Source organism: Falco rusticolus, chromosome 4, assembly GCF_015220075.1.
Source record: "Falco rusticolus isolate bFalRus1 chromosome 4, bFalRus1.pri, whole genome shotgun sequence".
Lineage (NCBI taxonomy): Eukaryota > Metazoa > Chordata > Aves > Falconiformes > Falconidae > Falco > Falco rusticolus.
In genome coordinates this window covers 104,489,852-104,511,585 of record NC_051190.1, presented here as the reverse complement: position 1 = coordinate 104,511,585, position 21,734 = coordinate 104,489,852, and the positions used below count along the sequence as shown (strand labels likewise).

Sequence of the window (21,734 nt, the reverse complement as noted above, 5' to 3'; positions counted from 1 at the left end):
TTGCAGCCCAGAAAGCCAACCGTACCCTGGGCCACATAAGTGTGGCCAGCTGGTTGAGGGAGGTGATTCTCCACCTTCACTCCACTCTCGCAAAATCCCCACCTGGAATTTTTTCCATTCAACTCTGGGGGCCCCAGCAAAAGACAGACATGTTGGGAGTGAGTCTAGAGAAGGGCCACGAAGATGGTGAGAGGGCTGGAGCACCTCCGCTATGGAGACAGGCCGAGAGAGTTGTGGTTGCTCAGGCTGGAGAAGGGAAGGTTCCGGGGACACTTACTAGCAGCCTTCTAGTACCTACAGGGGCCTACAAGAAAGCTGCAGAGGGAATCCTTGCAAGGGCATGTAGTGATAGCACAAGGGGTAATGGCTTTAAACTGAAAGAGGGTAGATTTAGATTAGATGTTAGGAAGAAATTCTCTACTGCAAGGGTGGTGAGGCACTAGAACATGTTGCCCAGAGCAGCTGTGGATGCCCCATCCCTGGAAGTGTTCCAGGCCAGGCTGGATGGGGCTTCGAGCAACCTGGTCTGGTGGAAGGGGTCCCTGTCCACAGCAGGGGGGTTGGAACTAGGCGATCTTTAAGGTCCCTTCCAACCCAAACCATTCTACGAAATAGCCACTATAACAGTGTTATAAGGACCTTAAAGAGAAAATTACAAAGGATCCTATTATCCAGCTAGAATTGTCTAGAGTTTTGGAAGCCTTGAACGTAATAGCTTATAGCTATGCAACTACACTATCTGCCTGGTTGTAGTATACAAATTAGTAAAATCTAACACACTGTCTAGCCGTCAGTTATTACTGCTTGCCTTCCCTTTGCAATACAGGCAATAGTGCAACTAACTATCTTATATCATAAATTATAATATCATTGCATCACATTGTATTATGTAATTACAGAGAGATGTGAAAATTTGTTTGCTTTTAATCTTCTGATTTTTTCAAATTATGAAAACCTTTCAATCACAGCCTGAAAGGAAATCCAATAAGCTCTATTTGCACATATGAGTGGTGATTTTGGATGGACATTTTGCTGACAAACTGAAATGTCTCTAATGGAACCTTTTTTCCAGTAAGAACTGAACACCATCTTTCAGATGTTTTAGGTTATGCACTCTAAAATGGCCTTATGCCAAAGCATGAGTCACTTTTGAAAATTTAAGACCCTGTATCTAGTATCAAAAACCAGCAAAATATAAATTTCTTAACCATTATCAGAGTAGGACCATAATTTGGAGAAAATGAAATGCCCATTTTGGTTAGTTTCTTTCATAAAACAAAATAAAACAAAACACCACAGCAAATATTTTCAACTGACAAAAAAAATACAAAAAGAAACCAAACACACAGAGAAATAAGCCTCTTTCTTAAATGGGGTAAAAAAAATTGTATTTTAGATTTCTCACATATTAAACAACTTCGGCCTGTATTTTGGGAAAAAAAATCAAACTAGTGGTAACAAAAACTTGTCTAGTTTTTTGACGTGGTGCTATGTTTGCCACATCAGCCCATTTCAAGAACAGTGCCCCTAGGAGTTTAAACCAAACATATCATATTTCTACCACTGAATAGAAATACTAAGGGTCAAAATCCCCAAAAATTTACTCAGAAAAACTATCATAAGTAGCAGTTTGCCCACACAAGGCTTGAAGAATTGACATTTCAAAGCCTCTTAAATTCAGCTTTGCCCTCGGTTTATGTACAATTGCTTCTGCTGCCCAGCACAAAACCCTGCCCTCATATGAAAAGATGCCGAAAAGCAGAGACTGGCGGGACAGCAGCCTGCTTCCTTGTCACACAACTTTTATGTTCATAATTCCTAGCAAGTTCTGTGAAGTGACTGACAGACTTTTGGAGAAAAAAAAATAAATTCAATGCAGCAGAAATTTTGTTGGTTTAATGCTACAGCACAGAAGACAGCAGCTCTGCATGCCAGCACAGCAGGAAAAACACTCAACTGGTTTTAATAGACAAGCATTTAGTGCAACTAGTATAATCTACAGTAGCATTTCCCCCTATCTATTATGTGTGCCAAAAGCTAAACTTTTGCTTTTATACAGTACCTTGCCTATCTCCAACACAGTACCTTATCAGCTTTCTCTCCATTTTTGAGGTATTTTAGTAGCAAAAGAGGGGGGACTTATCAGATTCTTGAGATTCCTTCTAGAACTCCTGTTTTCTTCTGTTCTGTGTTTATGTTGCCACAGAGACATAAATTCAGACATGTTTCAATAGGAACTGTTATTTGTTTAGTTAGCATAGCTCATATTCTACGTCAAACAACCTCTCTGAGTGTAGAAAGTAATTTAAAAGGTAAAGAAAACTCCAAGGAATTCCACAAAGAAAAGCTGGGATTTCAAAAATCAGGGATAGTCAATCCATTTTACCGGTGTCATTCCCCAACACCTCTTTTTCTAAATTTCAGGAAAAAAGTGAAAGAGCAAGGAAATGGGTAGCTAGAGAAATCACTATTTTTGTAAGCCAGGTGTCATAAAGCATTTGTGCTACCTTAGCGGCAGCAATTACCCTGGAAAAGATTTTCAAAATGGCATTCAGCAGCAGACTTACAGGGATGAGGAACTGCCCGCAGAAACAGAAAAACAGATGATGACAGATCTGCTCTGGTAAAACATCAGTTTGTAACTCCAAGATACTTAACAGGTAATTCCTTCCCAATCTTCCTGTCCATCCATCTACTGTTATCCGCCTCAGTGCTGCCATTGGGTAAAGCTGATATCTTAATCCTAACCCTTTGAAGATAGCCAGCTCCAACAGACTGACCCGTTTTTAAACATATTTTCATAGACAAAGCCCTCTAACTGCCAACAAGTCTGCACATTTAGGATTCAGTACTCAAAGCAGTGAGTGATTAAAATCTAGTGATTTTTCAAGAGAAGTTCATAAGGACTATAAATACAGCACGTAGCATCAAAAAGCCTCATCAGCCAGACATCTGAGTACCAGAAGAAGATACAAGGCATAAAGGCAATCAAGCCTTCAAAAACAACATACCAAATTGATTATGCAACACTGGAAGAATGAGTATTACAGGAGACACTTTACTTTTTATATATGTCAAACATGTTTATGATTTCTCTTAAAAGACCTATCTTGCATTATCCTGATAGTAACAGATAGTTCATGTCACACCTGCCTTGCTACACTGCGTATCCCACAATAAACAATGCTGCCTGCCTCAGACAGAATGTCCCTTCCAGGTACATATCACCTCCCGAAAGGGTACAAAAATGTCCTACCCTGACACTTTCAGAGCCAAGATCATGAGCAGGAAACTCTGACTTTCCCGATCTCAGCCATGAGCATACAGCACGTAAGCACAGGCAGCACCACAGAGCTTGCCCCGCTACCTATGGGTGCACGACAGACGCTGACCACTTGACCAGCTCTGCAGACTGTGATGCAGCCTGGAAACCTGCCTCTCTCAAGGAAGAAGAGCTGCACATTTGCTGATCCATGCTGCTGACACTAGCAGATGCATCTGACAGAAAGCTGCCTCCATGTGACACCAGCAGCAGTCACCGTGCCAGCTCACTGAGCACCCCGGGGTGGCTCATGAAGGCAGTACCGATGCCCAACTCTCCTCTGACACTAAACCCTCCCGTAGACAGAGCAGACCACACAAGTGTGCCTGCAAGCTCCCCAACGACAGGATCGGAAGACAGTTTGGAAAAGCATCACACAAGGAGGATGGAAATCCATGAGACTACTAACAAACTCACTCAGAAACCTGATGATGCTCATGCAGGGCGCAGTGGCTGGAATTTCAAATATAAGATATGCCATCCACCCTAACCAGACCATGCTCCCTGTCCTCCACTGAGGTTTTGTACCGGCACTCAGAAGACTGCCTGTGCCCACTGGCTGGAGAGGAGTGCAAAAGCAGCAAGAGACTGTGCTCTGCCCTTTTTCAGAAAAATAGATGCAAAATTAGACAAGCAATGGGAAAAAACAACCTTAAGCTGCCTCAGTGCCAAGGCTGGGGGTGGGGGCAGTGCAGGGAGGAAGGGCTATATTTCCATTTTACTTTCTTTGGGTTTGCTTTCTCCTTTTATTTCAGACAGGTCTCAAGCTAGTAAGGCTGAGGGCAATCTCCTGTTTACCCGGCAGACCCCAGCTGTGGGTAAGTTCCTCACACCATGACAGCACTACTAACATTTTTCCCTCTAATTACTTTTGCCCAGTTTTCTATTCTCCGGGTCAAAAAGCAAGGAAGAGCTTCAAACACTTAATGGGGATACCTCCTTCTAAAAAGAATCATCCAGAAAAACTGCAATTCAGCATTAATAAAGGCTCATGTCTTTTCTACAGAGGCTTTCTGCATCCTGCAAGCAGAGGAGTTTTTCGTTTAGCAGGCAGCAGAAAGGGAAGGGCTTCCATCAAGTGATTTTGAAATTCTTGGTCAAAGGTTAACTTGGTTTTTAACTTCAAAGTACAGAAAATCTTGGAGGCTGCAAGAATAAAGGGGTAAGGGCTGCCCTGAAAGTAAAACTTCAGAGGGATGAAACCAGGTGACAAAGGCACATAAAGCTGCCTCCTGTACTACACCTTTCCTCACTCTTGGTTTCACAGATAGAACCTAAGAAGTGAAAAGGCAAAGCCCATTCTAAAAAGTTTTAAAAATAATCAGATTTTTCCAGCTGGCAGCACCAAAGGAGGAAAGGCAGCTTCACTAATTAAGATCTGAACTTCTGCTTTGACTTCAGTTTTTTGTGATGTTACTAGATATTTAAAAATATGGTACTCATTCATTGCAGGGTGCAGCACCCGCGGGGCAGTGAGTAATGGTTTTACTCTTGTTTCAGTACTGGCAGCAGCATGTTGGACTGGAAAATGAACCTCTATTTCCTATCTATTTTTATAATCAGTTTATCTATCATCTGCTTAATTCCTACCCCCATATGCACAATAGAAACAAACATCTAAGAGTCAGTACTACACTGAAATACATTCACAACGCTGCCATTGATTCAGACAGCTAACTGATGACACTGACTTGTAACAGAGGACAACATTTGGCCCCAAACAGTACGTCTGTAGCCTATATGAAAAATTCATGAGCTAAATCTTTTCACTTCTTTTATAAATAGAAGACAAAACAAGAGAGTCATCACTTAGGGAATGATTCAAAATCTAAACCTAGGATAACGTTCTAAGGAAAGCAATTGGTAACAGAGACAAAGTGTATTTTCTCCTCCTAACAGAAAAAGGATGGGATTAAGTTATTTTCTGCCCTTTTTTTGCTTTCCTTAATTGAAAAAGTATAAAATACCAACCAAACGTAGCAGTAAGTTATCAGACACAGAACAGAAATCTGTATTATTATATGCCTGGCTGTATTTTGCTGCAGCCCTGAAGGCATACATGTTACTGAGTTCTGGTTTATTTGCAAGCTTTCCTGCTTCTCTAAACACAAACATCATTTTTGGTATTTCATAACTAGCTCCACATTATGAGGTGATATTAGCAGTGGAGGTGACAGCTGGCAGGAACTTTTGAATCGAAGGTTCTCTTTCTAACTGATACACACAAAACTCTGTACTAGCTCTTACAAGATGCACTGTTTACTGAAGATGATTACCCATGAGTAAATAATGAGTCATGATATCCTTAAAAAAGCAAACACACAGAGTTAAAGAATAATTTCTAACACGGGTAAACAGACAGCACTGAAAATTGAATCACTTACGTGCATTTTTCCTAATAAAGTGTTAAGAACTAGACAGGCTATAGAAAATAGTCCATAATTAGATAAAAATATGTTAGAAGATCTTGGAAAGACTGTATCTCTTTTCATATAACTGTAAAGCACCATTTATAGACATAGAAACGGGTAAATGCAGTCTTAAATATATGCAGGAACAAATGGGATTTTTATTTGGATGACACAACACAAACACCACGGTTATTTTGTCATTCTTGATGGTTTACTACACTACCTTTGTAAACAATGCAGACCATTGAAACGCTACATATTGGCAATTAGGCAGGAAAGCAGTACTGCAAATCTAACACTGTAATTACAACATGCAAGTAAACGGCTCATTTTTACTATACGCTATCGGACAACCTCCTAGCACTTTGAGAATTTACTCTTGGGGAATTCATCTCCTGACAATCATTGACAGCGGTGAAATACTCTCCCCTTCATTACTGCTGCTTCTATATGCATCTGATTTCTAATGCTACCTTATACCTTCCTAAGTTCACCATCAGGCTCCAAAAGACCCTCTAGGGAGTATGCTGGCAGAATAAAGACTACAAAAAGTAAGCTTATATCCTGTCCATTCAAAACACCTTTCATCTTGAAGGACTTTGCCTACAACAGTCTGCTGCCAGGCACTCCGCACTGCCTCTCCAAGCACCTAGTGAAACTCATCAGCAGTCTTACAAGTAAAATTAAATGCAAGCTAGTGACCCTTGTGACATCTCAGCAACTGAGAGTGGTGGCTCTGGAGTGACAGCAAGAGTTAAAGACCATAAACATACTCTACTGTAACTGTGCCGTTTCCTATAACCTTCTAAAATGTTTACTTGTAAGGACTAAAGCAGAACAACCTGGACTCTAAAAAAAAATAAATAAATACAATATTTAAGGACAATAAGGAATTATATGGAGACAGGAAAAAACATGGACATAACCTGCTTTCTTTGTGAACACCGCTGTATTAGAAAAAGATCCAGATTGAAAGCTGAAACGGATGCTGTCCAAATGTTAGGACTAAAGCTCTTTACTTGACATACTACATTCTGAAATTAAGGAAGCCAGGATATATTTGAAAATTTAATGATGATTGAATAGTCACACCTTGGAAAGCTGGGAAAAGGAGTGAAGTTTTACCATGACACCGCCATTCAAGGCTGGGTACAGCCACCATACTTTGGGGAGTGCTGTCCAGCTGGGGTACCACCAAGCAACTAGGCAAACATACACCAAACCTGGTAAAGCTCTGACTTGGAGACAGGGGTGCTTTTTCCCCTTTCTTCGTTGTGTACTTCTCCTAGCATATTGGTCTTGAAATGTAATCTCTTGTGCTTTGACCAACCTACAACCTCCATAGAGCTATACACAGTTCAGTTTTTTGAGACTATGTCACTTTAAATCACAAGTTTCTAAAACGTTGTCATGACATTTTAAATAGCATTTTTTTAGAGAAGAACCCGATAGCTAGTGAGATGGCCAACCACAGAATGGATCACACAACCTGTCCTACAAGTTTCTTAAATTACAGACACTTACACTTCTGAAGCAGGGTTACATGTAACCTGCAATCCTACAAAGTAATCCTCATTTTTTGGCTGACTGATGAAAGTTAAGATCACTGAAAAGGCACTGAGTAGCTTTAGCTGCCCATGATCACAATAGAGAAGATGACACTTCTTCCCCAACAACCCACAAAACTTAAAACACTACCATAAAGAAAAGGAAAAGGAAGAAAAGATGAGAGCAACTGGAGAATTTAAAAACCCCTTTAGGGCACTTTAACTGCCAGTCTGAAGCTTAAAGGGAAAATGAAATAAAATCTAAAATGTCACATGGCACTTAGAAGACTATATATGCCTGCATTAGGCAAATACAACAGAATCCTGTTTCTGCTTTATTTTGTTTTATATTATTGAGAATGTTTAATTAAGTAAAAATACACCACTAAGAATAGGAAATACTTCAACATTAATATTTTCCTTTTTTCTTTTCATGATACAAATATTCCATATTCTCAATGTTGTTATACTAGAGTTAAATTAGGTCAAAGGCATTATTTAGTGTTCAAAACCAGAACATGCCACAACTATTAAAAATTATCATACAAAGGGGCCTTCAGTAGCTGCCTGTCCCCCATTCTACCAGAGCTGTATCGTTCCATGTTACACAGCTGCTGATGCTTTACACAGCTTAAGATTCCTGTCATTCACTTCCAAGGTGATAACACCATCACACACAGACCAAAGTCTTAGACCCATCCCTTCTAATAAGTAGGTCCCTTCGTTAAAAAATCACTTTCATTTTTTACATCTACCTTTTACAACTACTTTCAGACAATTCAGAGACATCTCACCAACAAGCATACACGGACACTTTGCGGTCTTTGCTAATATAATTTTCCTTTTACTCCCTCTATTATTTTTCCAGCTCTTCCCTGAATTCTCTTCTGTTTAATCTCTTCTGTTTAGAAAAAAATATAAATAACGAGGGCTACACAAAAGGGAATGCAGTGTTCCAGGACTGGGCTTATGTGAGCCATAGGAAATCAGTACAAAGCCGAGAAGAGCTGGGGTTGCTGTGGCATGATGTCATGACCTCTCTTTACAGCCAATTATACCACCAATGCAACAGTGTTCTTACATGACCCTGTATCTTTTAATTTTTTCTCTCTTTTTTTATTATTACTGTGCCTGTCTTTGCTTTACTTATTCTAGATACTTCCTCCAGTTTGCTAACGGTCTAACCAAACACGTATTTCTCCTACACGTCCAAGCAGAAGACCCAATTTTACTGTCAACACAGCCAGATCAAAGCAGCTAACCGGTTTTGGAAACATCAATGCCAACACCCTAATAATGTCCCAATTTCTTATGTTAACCAAAGCCATAAAATTATTCTTGATTACCAACGGGTAATACAGCAGAAACATAACTTGAAGATACATGTTGACAGAAAATTAAGTTTATTGATTCAAAAATATAATGCGTTTACTACCAGATATTCAGCTACTGATCTGCAAAATGTTCAAAAGATACAAAAATATGTGCTATGCTGCACTTCCAGAGAAGTACAGGCTCATAATTCAGTAGGTTTTGTATATTTGTCCCATTACATAACGTTGATTAGAAGACATTAGCTTGGATTAAAAAAGGAAGGGCATTAATTGCTTTAAATATTAATACCATTGGCTAACTGACATATAAAGGTATAAGGACTCATACTGAGCTTTCACATACTTTCACCAAGTTTTTCATAAAGATATCAGTAAACAAGAAATACAACAAAATTAACTAACGAGATTCCACATTACATCAGGGAAACAACCCCAAGTGATATCACAAAAGTCTGAAGAAGAACAAACAAGAACATGGTATAAATTTAATCCCTAAATCAAGATACTATGCTTGCCATATATATAGATGCAGATGGCTGGGTATACTGATCGCAAATCTAGTACTGTACACAAAATTATTTCCATAATGTTAAAAACACATTGTAAGCAGATCATTTTGCTCACAGAACTACTGAACTTTGGAAAACAGTAAGCCTGTATCACCAACCTTTATTTTTGCCTTTCTCATTTCTCTGGCAGTAATAACCACTGAAGGCAATCTCGTATCAAGTTTCGTTTTGGAGTCCTGACCCCTGATGTCAAACATTGCATGAAGATGTGTATTTATTAAACACAGGTAATGTTGACTGAATTTCAGAAATCATTGTTGGGATCATAACTTTTTCTTTCTGGCATATCACTTCTGGGTACTGCTCCTTAAGGTCATAATCTGCCTTTGACATTCACCAAGACTTCTTCACATGGAAATGAGACAGTAACTCCACCCCTTTGATGTTATTAAAAAGGCCACTCACTCACTACTAGGAACATTATTGAAGAAAACACATCCAAGCAAATTAACAGCAAAGTATCACAAAGACTGCTGGCATCTGCTGGCTATAACCTAGTTGCTCAGATTTGCTATGTTGGCCCCAGTATATAAAAGGAGTAACACCAGACCTAATTTTTTCTGACTTATATGTCATCCATCCAAAAATACAAAAACCATGCAACAAACATGAATCCCCAAAGATTATCCTCAATACAGATAAACTCAGCAAAAGTAAGTATTTAAACTGTAACTTCTGATCTGCCCATCTGCTTTCCCCACTTAGCCCTGCTCTCCAGATGGGAAAACAGGTGAGGTCTTGAATTACTCATATGTCGCTCTGTAGTTTTGCCCACACCCTTCCTCCTGTTACACCATCATCTAAGCATTGTGAAATTTGGATCTCCTAACAGAGATTGCAGCTCTTAACCTCCACAGAGCCACAGGTAAAGCTCAGTCCTATTCTATCCTGCGCCTTGCAACATCTGCCAGGCTGAATCTGTCCAATTCTTGCTGCCTGCTGCTCTTTCTGGACTTAAATACTTACTCTCTTAAAGAAGAAAAAAATGACATTGAGGTTTCTACAATCCTAATTTGCAAATTGTTTCAAGCTCTTTTAGATAAGATTACTTTCCAAAGCAAACACGGTAATACTATATTACTTTCACTTCCCAAACACAGACTGGCTTACGACTGTGCAGGGCACACAACACATTGGTTTCTTTCAGCTGCCTGCGTTCACAAACAGTTTTCACTGACTTCAGGAGATCTTTGCAGAAGTATGGGATGTTCCACTCATCCAAAGCTATTTAAAGGAGCATGACCTAAAGCAATATATTGACAAGATTAGGCATGGTGTACCAGGAAGCACCCTTAGAAACAAAACACTAAAATAAAATAATCAAGACTGTAGATTTGATCTTGTAGATCCGGACTTATAAATGGTAAAGGTCTGCCTTTAAATATCTTTATTGCACCATCAATTAATGCAGCTGCAGACTTACAATCATCAAAATGGACTACGGCTACATCTACACAGACATGTTTCGAAGAGATTGAGCTCAAGTTATAACTTGGCTTGCAGCTGAACTTCACAAAAGGGAGTCCAAGCTTTTTGTCTTACTGCATGTTATGCTTGTCCAGACAGCGAGCAATATCCTGTCAGCAATTCACTTCCCCTTTGCCTTCCATCTCCAAGGTAAACTGCTGACAAGCCTTCCTGCTAGTCCTTGTAAGCTGAGGAAATAAAATATGTAACAAATATTGAGAAATAGAAAGTTTTTACCAAAAAAAGGCAACCTGCAGTGTTGCCGCACAACATGGGTTAAACGGATGGGCATGTATATTATGGGCATGAATTTTCAGCTGCCATTTGTGGATGAGCTTGAACTGCAACTAAAGGTAAGAAGATGTCTGGTACATGCCTTGGCTGCCAGCCAGCGTCCACATTGGTCCCCACAGGGCTGCCCCATGAGTAGGTGTAGTAGTAATGGGAGCGGGAAGACAGTCCGCTTGAGTTCAGGTTTTGTGGCTGCAATTCCACCACTTCATTGCTTTCAGAACTTGGGTTGCCCGCTGGAGAGACACATAACCCAAGAAAGAGACCTCCAAAAAAGTTCTGGGAGCCAAACTGTGCAGCAAAGGTCAAGGGAGAAGGGAGAGCAAGGGTCCATAGAGTAGTCTGCTTATGTAAATTTGGCTTTTTACACTTATTTCCTATGAGCGAAGCATGATCAGAAAATGACTCCTGAACAGCGGCCAAGTCCTGGCTACATTTAATGCCCATGTGACTCTTTCTATGGGATCAAAGGCAAAGATCCTGAACATTGGCCCCTTATGTGCCAAGGTGAGAGCACGAGTTCTGGTTGAAGTTTTAAGTAAGCTCACAACTTCAGTGTGTGCATGGAAAATGCATTTAGAGCACTTTTTGAAGTTACACAGCAGCTTAAGTTGTTTGTGTAGACCAAAGTAGTAAGATTTGCTCTCTGTTATTTTGGTATGAATTCATAGTATATTTATTGACTCCCCTGAATTTCTTAAGGCCAAGCCTGGCAGACCAGCTTATTTTTAAAGCAAGCTCTACATTTCCCATTAAATGACTCTGTCTTAAATTATTTTTTCCTTCACTCATCTCTAACCAAGGGAGCTGCAATTCCCCATATCATTCTGCCCATCTCCATCTCAAAATGAGTTTTTTCAGAAAGTTTCAGTCACAGAATGGCTGAGGCTGGAAGGGATGTCTGGAGACTACTAGTCCACTCTCCTGCTCAAGCAGGGTCACCTGGAGCAGGTTGCCCAGCACTGTCCACCTAGGTTTTTAAGATCTCCAAAGGATGAAGACACCACAACCTCTCTAGGCAATGCATGCCAGAGTTCAGCCAGTCAAAATGGTCCTGCTATTTCTGCAGAAGTAGTCAAAGGAAATGTTTTTTCTCTATGCAAAATTTTAGACTCATTTTCTTTCATCTACTTGAGTTCTCCTACTCCTTGGAAGAGAACCTGTAATTTGGCAAGCAAGGCCCTTATGACAACATTTAATCCTGCTGTCTCTGTGAAAATCTAGTCAGAAAGGGAAAATGGGGGAGAGCAACTTGCCCAAGTTTATTTGTGCTCCACAAAATTTTTTATAGCATTTGGAAAAATTACATTTCATTCAGATTCTTGAGTTTACTAGCTATCAGGTATTTCAGAAGACCTGAAGACACTGAAAACAGAAGAAAGCAATATATACATACATATATATACACATATATATGTTTCTCCATATATATATAGCTCCATGCCAGGAAACAGGCTCTGTAAAGAATGCAGTGCAGAGCCTGAAGACCAGAGGTATGGCGCTGGCTGCAGAAACACATGTGGCCAGGTCTGCCCTCTCCCCCAGCAGAGCCCAGTGAGCCCACAGAAGTTCAGCCCCTTGCCAGCCAGCCGTCCACAGTGACTGCCCCTTGTGCCTTAGACTGCAGCCTGGCAACACAAGATGGACTGGGGCAAGGGAGCAGAGGCCAAGGGAGAACAATTGCCTGACACACCAACCCTTGGACTGGGGAAGTTTGGGGAAGGCCTGCTTGTCCCTCCTCTTCCAGTCATCAGACCAGAACCATGACCCAGACGGGCTGGCAAGTCTCCATCTACTCCACGTCCTCTGGTTTGGAGCTATGAAAGCTGCTCACCAACAGATGCCAACAAAAGTACTCCCAAAGCCTGGCTGCTGGGCACTAACCCCTTCTGTCTCTCATGAAGAAAGCAAAAGAAGAGCATGATAATGAAGGACTTAGTATTAAGCAGGTGGGGGGGAAAATGCTGAAATACGCCACAACCAGAGCTGACAGGTTCAACCATAACCAGGCTAGATGATAAACGGTGAACACCAACAGCACTCAGAGCTGCGCCACAAAAGGAGGGCTGAAGGCGAACACCTGTAGGCCCACACAAGGAATGGGCAATCTGCCCTAATGAGAAAGTAAGGCAGAGGAGAGGAGATGGGAAGAGCAGGAGATAAGGAAGCACCTTAGCCTAGCTGTCCCCCTCCCATGTATCCCATGCCACAGCAAGCCACCTTATCCCCATCGCTGCAGGTAGGACAGAGAGACCAGGAGGGCTGGCTCAGGGAGCAGCTCTGCAGAGAAGGTATGACCAGAGCCCTCCCTCACTCGGGAATTAGGGAATCCAGCACTTCCCTGCCCCAGGCCACACCATTCCCACCCACGCCTAACCTCCTAGCAGAGAAAGCACTTCTACCTTTGCAAAACCGAAGGGTGTCTCGACACGAGGCCTTTTGAAGCGATCACAGCAGAAGGTCTTTCTGCCTCGCAGAATGCACTCCCACCATCCACCAGCTGGAAAGGCGCGGCCAAAATGGCTGCAAGCACATTCCCTGCATCCTACTAGGAGAGTAACAGTGGGCGAGATTCATCTTCCGTGGGCAGAGGATGCAAGCAAAAGGGCTTCCCAGGAGGCCTGACTACCAGAGCAGTCTCTGGGCAGAGGATGAAAGCAAAAGGGCTACCCAGGAGGCCTGACTACCAGAGCAGTCTCTGGGTTCTCCTAGAGTTCAATGGAAATGAAGACAGCTGTCATCAAGATGGTATCTTGTGCAGCAGCCTACTTGGTAAGAAAGAAGGCTTCATACTTTCAGAGGCCATCACCGTTTTCATCAAAGTCTCACAGCACATGCCCGTGGTCCCACACATACACAGCAGAACTGCCAAGTAGGGGGGCAAGGGAGGGAGATGCCAAAAGGCAGTAGGACTGGGGACAAAATAAAACCCAACGACAACAACGAACCCAACACAGTAATGCAGAAAGATGAGAAGGCAAAAGCATAGGGCCTGGTCAACACAATGGCAAGCAGGACTCCTGACCTCTCCCTCCTGGTGGCAAGACCCTGTCAGAGAGAACCAGGCAGCAGACAACTCCAAGGACAGTGCAACCCACTCTACCAACAACAGAAGCACGGCAGCTGCCTTCAACATCTGCCAGATTCAGCAACCAGGGCAACCAGCAGGACGTCCTATGGTGAAATGAGCTTGAAGATGCCATCTCCATGCATAGAACTCTTAAAGGAAAGAAAATGCCTCTAGCATCCCTGTCCTATTCCTGGCAAAGGAAAAAAAAGTAAAGTATCCGAGGCAGGGGACTTTGGGGTGAGGGGCATGACAGGGAGAGAGCTTAACTGTTTACAATAGTTGAATGCTAAGATGGATAATTCAGGTAAAATACCTTCATGGTGCAGAGCTAACTGATTTTCAACTCAAAATTCACAATAACTAGCGACAAATTACTGTTACCTGTGTACAATTTATAGGCAAGGACCACATGCTCCCCATATTCTATGTAACCAACTGAATTCCCTGTGACCTGATGTTCAGAGGTTTCATAGTTTCAGGTACAGTTAAGAGGAACTGTAATTTTCAAACACAGCTATGACTATACACAGCTAAGCACCCTGAAAAGCAAAGCAGTACCGTCCGTGGACTCCAAACCTTTGTTTATCTGCATATATGCAAAGATACCCAAATTAAGGCTGCATAATCAACCTTAATTCTGGTATTTCTTTTCCTTAGTGCTTGACATTATAACCTTAATAATCAGCAATTTAAGTAGCTGAACAGTTGATCCAAGCCCTCTGGCCAGCCAAGCTGTTTGATTCTGGTCACACAGACCACTTCAACAACCAAATCACTTCAGTAAGTCACATCGGTGAAACAGGCACAACATGAAATACACGTGATTCAACACTGCACAGAAGTACTCTGTGTTCCAGAAATAATTTTCTCTGTATTTGTAGAAAGAAAATTATACTTTAGTATTGAATGGAAGTAATTATTTTGCTTCAGAAATGAAATTTGTCATGAATATTTTATAGGCCAATACCCTTTTAATGCATATGTGCATGGGCATGTATATTCTGGATTTATGCGGATACAAGTCTGTACAGAATCCTTCCTTGTTTATCTAGTGGATAATATGTTTCACCTTATCTTTTTTAGAAGAATAAACGCAATATGGAAAGTAAAGTCAGACACCTAACTTAAAAAATGAAGGCTCAAGATAAACCTTTCCATTTCCTAAAGCCATGAACAAAGCTATTCTAAGCCTTATACAGAAGTGCAACAGCTCCTAATTGCACTTTGAAACACCTTGCACACAAACACACCCTATTTTTTAAAAAGGCATTTGAAATATTAAAAAAAAACAAAAAAACAAAAAAACCAACAAACCAAAACAAAAGAGTTGGGGATAAGCCATGGAAAAAAAAATATTTCAACACAAAACTAGATAGAAAACAGATGGTATAATGCCACATGAAGGCAATCCTACCTGTCAAAGAGTTCCAAGGAGACAGGCAAATGGACCAGAAATTACACGATTGTGCTAAAGGCCAGAGGAAAAAAACAATGCTAAAGAAGAAAGATCTTCACTTCATTAGTGTCCATTCTTTCTATAGTTAGGAAACCAAGAAGCAGTAGAGCAGCACTCCATACCTGCTTGGCTTGGACAGCCTGTACTGTAGGTACTGTGACAAGTAGCTGGCACAGCTGAGTCAAGGGAAATAACACAACGTCATGGGTGGGAAGTGAGGAGTTAACAGTGCACTGAAGGAGGCCAAGTTACAAGACCAAGGCAGTGGAAGGAAGATGTAAAGGTCTGCAAATCCATGAAGCATGAGAAAGGAAAAGGCCCAGAGTTCAACAACATTGTAAAGATGTAGATAATGAGAGCAAACACAACACATGACTCAAGGAAGCTGACTTGCAAAGGTGATGAAAACAGCTGTTCTTACCCACAGAAGTGTATTTTTCTTGTGAATATTTTAAAAATGGTTCATCCATATGTGTGTCACTAAGATATCCGTTACTAAGCAATTGTCCAATGATCCAACTACTTATGTAGTTGACAAGTACTTCTAATTTTCTTCAAAGAGCTCCTTTATTTTCCTACGCCACAGTTGTTGCAAAGCACATCCTACAGTCAAGCAACGTTGTTGCTTACAATAGGCAAAAATATTCAGCAGGTGAGCAGAATTAATGATCTCCTATCCAAGACAAAAAAGTATGCATTGTATATGCATGCATACAAGCAATTTGGTTCTACATGTAGCAACTTCACTCCTTCCTCATCCAGCAAAGGCAAGACTTACATTTTGACTTTAAATTCACTTGAAGAGACATTGATCTTGCCCTGTTTTCTACCTTACTATTAGGCAGCTTGACAATCAGTCCCTTTATTTCTTCCAATGGAAAACAGTACCCTAATTTATTGGGTTAGGTTCACCAGAGGACACAGAACAGTTCTGTAATCTAGAATGATCACACTGCTTTCATGCGTATAATCTAATTACAACATAAAGAGTATTTGTCGCTTCAGTTCATCAGTAAAAATTATTACAATTCTGTATATTTAAGACTTGAGGATACATAGTAGTATTTTTTAAACTGCAGTTTATTCCATTATTCTTTGACTAATTTATTGGTTTAAGTTTCACAGGACCTTTAATTTCTAATAAGCTACAACAGGTCAGAGTAAAATGAGAATTTTTATGACCACAAGCATTCAGAATTGAAAACACTATTTAATTTTTGTATTTCAAAAAGGCATTTTATTCACTTACAATTTCATCCTGTCTAGTTGCAGGCTGTTACATGCACTTTGGCAGTGTGACCATAAACTGAAAAGATTAACAACAGAACCAACTTTTCCAACTGATCTTTTTTACTTGCACTGCCTCCCTAACACAACCATGTTTAAAGTAAAGAAGTTGTGATGAGTAATGGGAACAATCTCATTCACGTGTTGTGAATTAAATGAGAGAAACAATTTAGGCAAGATTAAATTACTTTATTCAAAATGTCCTCTTGGACCACATACAACTGATGAAGTAACAGAGAATTGAAGAATCACAGAATGGTTTGGGTTGGAAGGGACCCTAAAGATCATCTAGTTCCAACTCCAATGAAATATAATTCTTTAATCTTTACACAGAAATTAAGTTTCTTCATAGTCTGCCCTTGATTTTCATAACAAAGGCTCTCACAACACATGCATTGCTTGTTTAGTTATCCCTGTAAAATATGTAAAATCCTAGCTCATCCCTGAGAAGACAGTATTTCTCCACTGCACAATGACTAGTTTAAAAAGCATCAGCAGCAGTACTGCCATGCTAATGGCCACATGAATTATTCTGCTAACTTCTTTGATAGGATAAATTAATCCAAGCAGACCCCCAGACTAACATACCCACACTGCATTTTCCAGTACAGACTTCCTCAGCCACTCAGAGGCCTTTCTTCAGTTAAGCAGACAGAAGAAGAGTACTTTCATGACTTAGCAGAATTCTGCTGTCCTAAACCTGAAAAGCTACTAAAAGGCATTTATTTATTTATTTATTTGTTTATTTGAATGGGGCCGTGCAGGAGAGAATCTAGGACTGCATATATAGCCATTTCTGAAATTTGGAAAGCAGGGAACAAAGACAAACTGTGGAAATATAAAGAAAAACTTTCCTAATCAGACCTCTGACTCTGGCTGACAGAAAACTCGCAGACTGAGATCCTGACCATGCTCTCTAGAAACCCATGGCATAGAAGTGCTGCCTCGTTCCCTGCAGGTAGGTGGACAGTGCCCCAGCAGTATCTCTTCCCTTCCTTCAGAGGCCAGATTCTCATGTGCTTTGGGAATCCAACATGCAAAAGGACAAGACAGAATAAGTACGCAGGTCTGCATTGCTACCCTGCATCCTGCAGTACAGCTCTGCCCTCTGCCACAACAGCCACCTCCTATTAAAGAGCAAATCAGTTTGGCTGGATTAGCCACTAGCACCAAGTCCTAGAAGGAAATCCAAGACACGAGGGCTCACAGAAATTGTGCTACCATCCTTCTCGTGCTTTCCCTCATCTCAGGCTCTTTATCTGGGCTTCCTTAATATGCATGCCTCTTCTGCCTTCTTCAACTTTTAGTAATAAGCAAACCCCAAATCAGTAAACCAGAATATGACAGAGGAGAGATAATGAGCTCCAGAATTTCCTTTTCCAAGGAGCCAAAATTCCTGGTCTCACCCTTCCGGTAGCAAATGAGATTCTTGCTGGAGGATGTCCTGCCTCAAATCAGGTGGGTTTTTTGAGGTTTCATCTCTTGATTCCCTTCCAAATAGAATCAAATTTCAAGACAGGCTACACTAGACAAACTCTGACAAACTTCAATGATTTAGATTTAGCAATCCTTCTCCTCCCTGCTTTTCTCTTGGCTGGGTTTTTAAATATAGCCAAGAGGAAAAATCTTGCTCATCACCAATAACAGGGAAGCCAGGAGAGGTTTTATGCCTACCACAGGTATGTATTACTCTGCAAGCTTCTTTATGGAACACCATTCTCTGTTATCACTAACAACTTTCTCCCCTTCACCCTTTAAAAAAAAAAACACACACCAAAAATGCCCCACCAAACAACTGTATAACAAACATGGGAATTACAATATGCATATCACAGAAAGCATGTCTTAGGACTTCACATGTCCCACTACTGCAAACTCTTTGAAAAAAGACCTGAAGACAGGTGTTGGCAGGGTAAGCAGCCTTCAGCAGAAGCATATTCACTTTTTCCCAAATCCCTCACATGATGGGAAACGATCAGATAATAAAATCAATGCTGTAGCATATAAGAGAGTGAACAAAAACACCGCCACCACCTTCTAGTCAGCCAAAGAACATTCCCACACAGGAGAAGGAGACAGCACAATAAATTTGACTTTACATAACGACTTGGATATGCAAAGAATTTCAAAAGCACTGAACAATCTGGAGTAGCCATGATGTAGTCAACACTAACTCATACACGACTTGATCCAAACCCACTAAAAATCAATGGGAGATTTTCCATCAACTCTAACAAGACTCTGGTTTGAGCCCTCTCAGCTGTGAGCATCCAAGTCCGCAGTGTCACAAGCCGATGCAAACCACAGCTAAATCCTCTCTCTTCCAACATGGAACCATAGGACATTTAAATTTCCTCGGGTCCATGCAGCAGCAGTACCCTCAGTTTCACAACTGGTACGTCAGGACTAGATTATTCCATCATTAGCAAGTAACAATGGAACACACCAGCTCATCCAAAGGTCACCAATTCAAGCAAACTGAAGAAAGGCTGAAATTAATTTAAGGGTCCTGGGGACTAATATGAAGGGTGATTTTGAGCCAGTCAGTAGAAAAGACACACACACACACACAAAAAAAAAAAAAAAAAAAAAAAAGTCTTGCAAGGAAGGAAGTAGGCATATCCAGTTTCACAAAACTTGTACTGTTACTGTGCCTTAAACAGCTGTTCTGTGAGAAAATGAAGAGCTGTACTTTCCAGTGACTTAGTGTAGCTTCTTCACTTTTAAAAAGGCTATATATTTAAATAGTTATATTCTTTACAGTCCAAAGTAAGGGAGAGACCTCAAGCCTCTCACTGTATGGCAACACTGCTAACTAATGCAATCGCATAACGATAAAGCCTCCTGAAAATTACCTTGTTACTACAGAAATTTCTTATAAAGAGCAAACCCTTTGCTCTGTATTTTTTTTTCCTCTCAAATGTTTATTCAGAAGTTGGAGCTGGGAAAACAGGAACCAGAAAATCTAGTAAATTGTCTCAACACAGAAGTAGTACTGAACTGTAAAAGGAAAGCAAACCATTTTATAAAAAGATCCACAGTCTATCAATTATGCAAACATGTATTTACGACAGACTAAGTTTTGTAAATAAAACCTAAATATATTACTATAACTAGCAGATGGCTCAGTTCAAATGTATGAATTCTGCGTTAAGTTAAAATAATAAAAGGCAGACTGTATACTGGAGAGAGAGAGGCTCGTTCGCCCTCCCGAGCCCGAGCCGGTATGTATCACAGCGGTTTTAACCTGCGTTTCTCCTCCCAGCGCCTGGATCACGGGCGGTAACTGGGGATCACGGACCCCCGGCGCTCCCGCCGCTCAGCGAACAGGTGCGATCGCCCCCACCAGCAAACGGCCTCTAAAGGCTGACAAATTCCCCTCTGCCTTTCCACTCATATGCTGCCTGATCAATCCACCCACCGCAGCTTCCAAGCCTTCCTCTTCTATATTTAGTTAACAATTAACACATTTGGCTTTTTAACTTCACGGATTTCTGTTGTTGTTGCTTTAGAAAGTCAAATAAAACTTCAATGGATAAACTCTTCACGGGGAAATACCGCCTGCGCTGCAAACATAAATAAATAAGGAAACGCCGGCGGACGCGCACGCCGCCGCCCCCCCCGCCCCGCGGCCCCGCCGCCCCCCGCGGTGATGCATGCCGGCGGGTCGCGGCTCCCCGCCCGCCCGCCCCGCGCCGCCGCTCGCCCCCCGCCGCCCCCGGATGCTGCGGGCGGCGCCCCGACGGGCCGGCCGAGCCCTCTCTCGGCGGCGTTTGCGCGCCGCTGCCGCCGCTCTACCCGCCGGTGACGGCTAAATATAGCAAGCGGCCGGGCGGCGCGGCTCGCCTCCCCCGCGCCCGCCCCGCACCGCCCCCCCTCCGCGGGACGGGGGAACAGCCCCGACGCGGGGCAGCGCGGCGCGCCCCGGGACGCCAACCTGCGGAGCCGGCACCCCCTGCCCGCCGCCCGCCCACGCCTGCGGCCGGGGAGCGCTGCCCCCCCCTCCGCGCCCGGCGGGAGCCCCGGTGACCTACCGGCGGCGCGCAGCGTCCCGCCCGCCCCGCGCCCCTCGCCGGGCACGGCGCGGTGCCTCTCGCCGCGTCCCTCCCGCCAGCCGCCGTCTGGCTGCGGACGTGACCTGGATTCCCCCCGCCTGCGCCGCCGCCTCCCGCGGGGCCGCGCACACGCCGCGCTGCGCCCCCCCGGCCCCGCCCGCCCCGCCGCCGCCGCCGCCGCCGCTCACCTCCGGCCGCCGCGACCCGCCTCGCCTCGCCTGGTCTCGCCTCCCCACGGCCCCGAGCGACGCGCGGCGGAGCGGAGCGCGCGCAGCGCAGCGTTACGCAACGCGCCCCGCGGCCCCTCCGCGCCGCGCCGCGGTGAGGGTCGCCGGGAGGCGGGCGCGGGGCGGAGGGAAACCGCGGCGGAGCAGGAGCCGCCCCCGGTGGCCACTTGTAGCGCCGCTGGGGCTGGCGCCCGCAGGCGGCCGGGATCCCCGGGGCTGCGCCGCGGCCCCGCGGGCGGGCGGCGCCCGGGCAGGGCGGGCCCCGGGGCGCCGCCGAGTCACCCCTTCCCCGCAGGGGCTCGGGCGGGCGGCCAGGTGCGGGGCCGGCGCTGCGGGGGGAGCCGCCGCGCTCCTCTGCCGCGGGAGTTGAAACCCCGCGGCGGTGACGCCGCAAGACGCGGCCGTGGGTCGCCCTGACAGAGGGGCACGGGCCGTGGTCGGGGGCTGGAGGCAGCGGCCCCGCTGACAGCTCCGCCGCAGGCACGGAGCCCGTGCCTCAGCCCCTGGGAGCGGGCACCCAGGCCGGCCGCGGCTTTGCGCAAACACACAGTCAAAGGGCTTTTTGATTGCAGCTTCTGCGTCCGGCCGCGCCGTCCCAGTTATTTACCCGCCCGCCTTGCCCAGATGGGCTTTGACAGGCGCGCTGCGAGGCCTCCGCCGCCGGGGCGCGGGCAGCCCGGGGGGCGCGGGCTGGAGGT

The 21,734-nt window shown here is 43.6% G+C and overlaps 1 protein-coding gene across 4 annotated transcripts in view; it reads right to left on the bottom strand.

Annotated features, from left to right (window-relative positions):
• Nucleotides 1-21,237, bottom strand: part of THRB (thyroid hormone receptor beta) — a 161,418-nt gene extending 140,181 nt beyond the window's left edge. For 2 of the 4 annotated variants that reach the window (XM_037383288.1, XM_037383287.1), the window contains exon 1: nt 20,998-21,237. The gene's annotated coding sequence lies outside the window, so the exon portion shown is untranslated. Of the gene's footprint in view, nt 1-20,788; nt 20,881-20,997 lie in introns of those variants that run through there. The other 2 variants (XM_037383290.1, XM_037383291.1) reach the window with 2 other exon arrangements.
• Nucleotides 21,238-21,734: the final 497 nt, after the last annotated feature.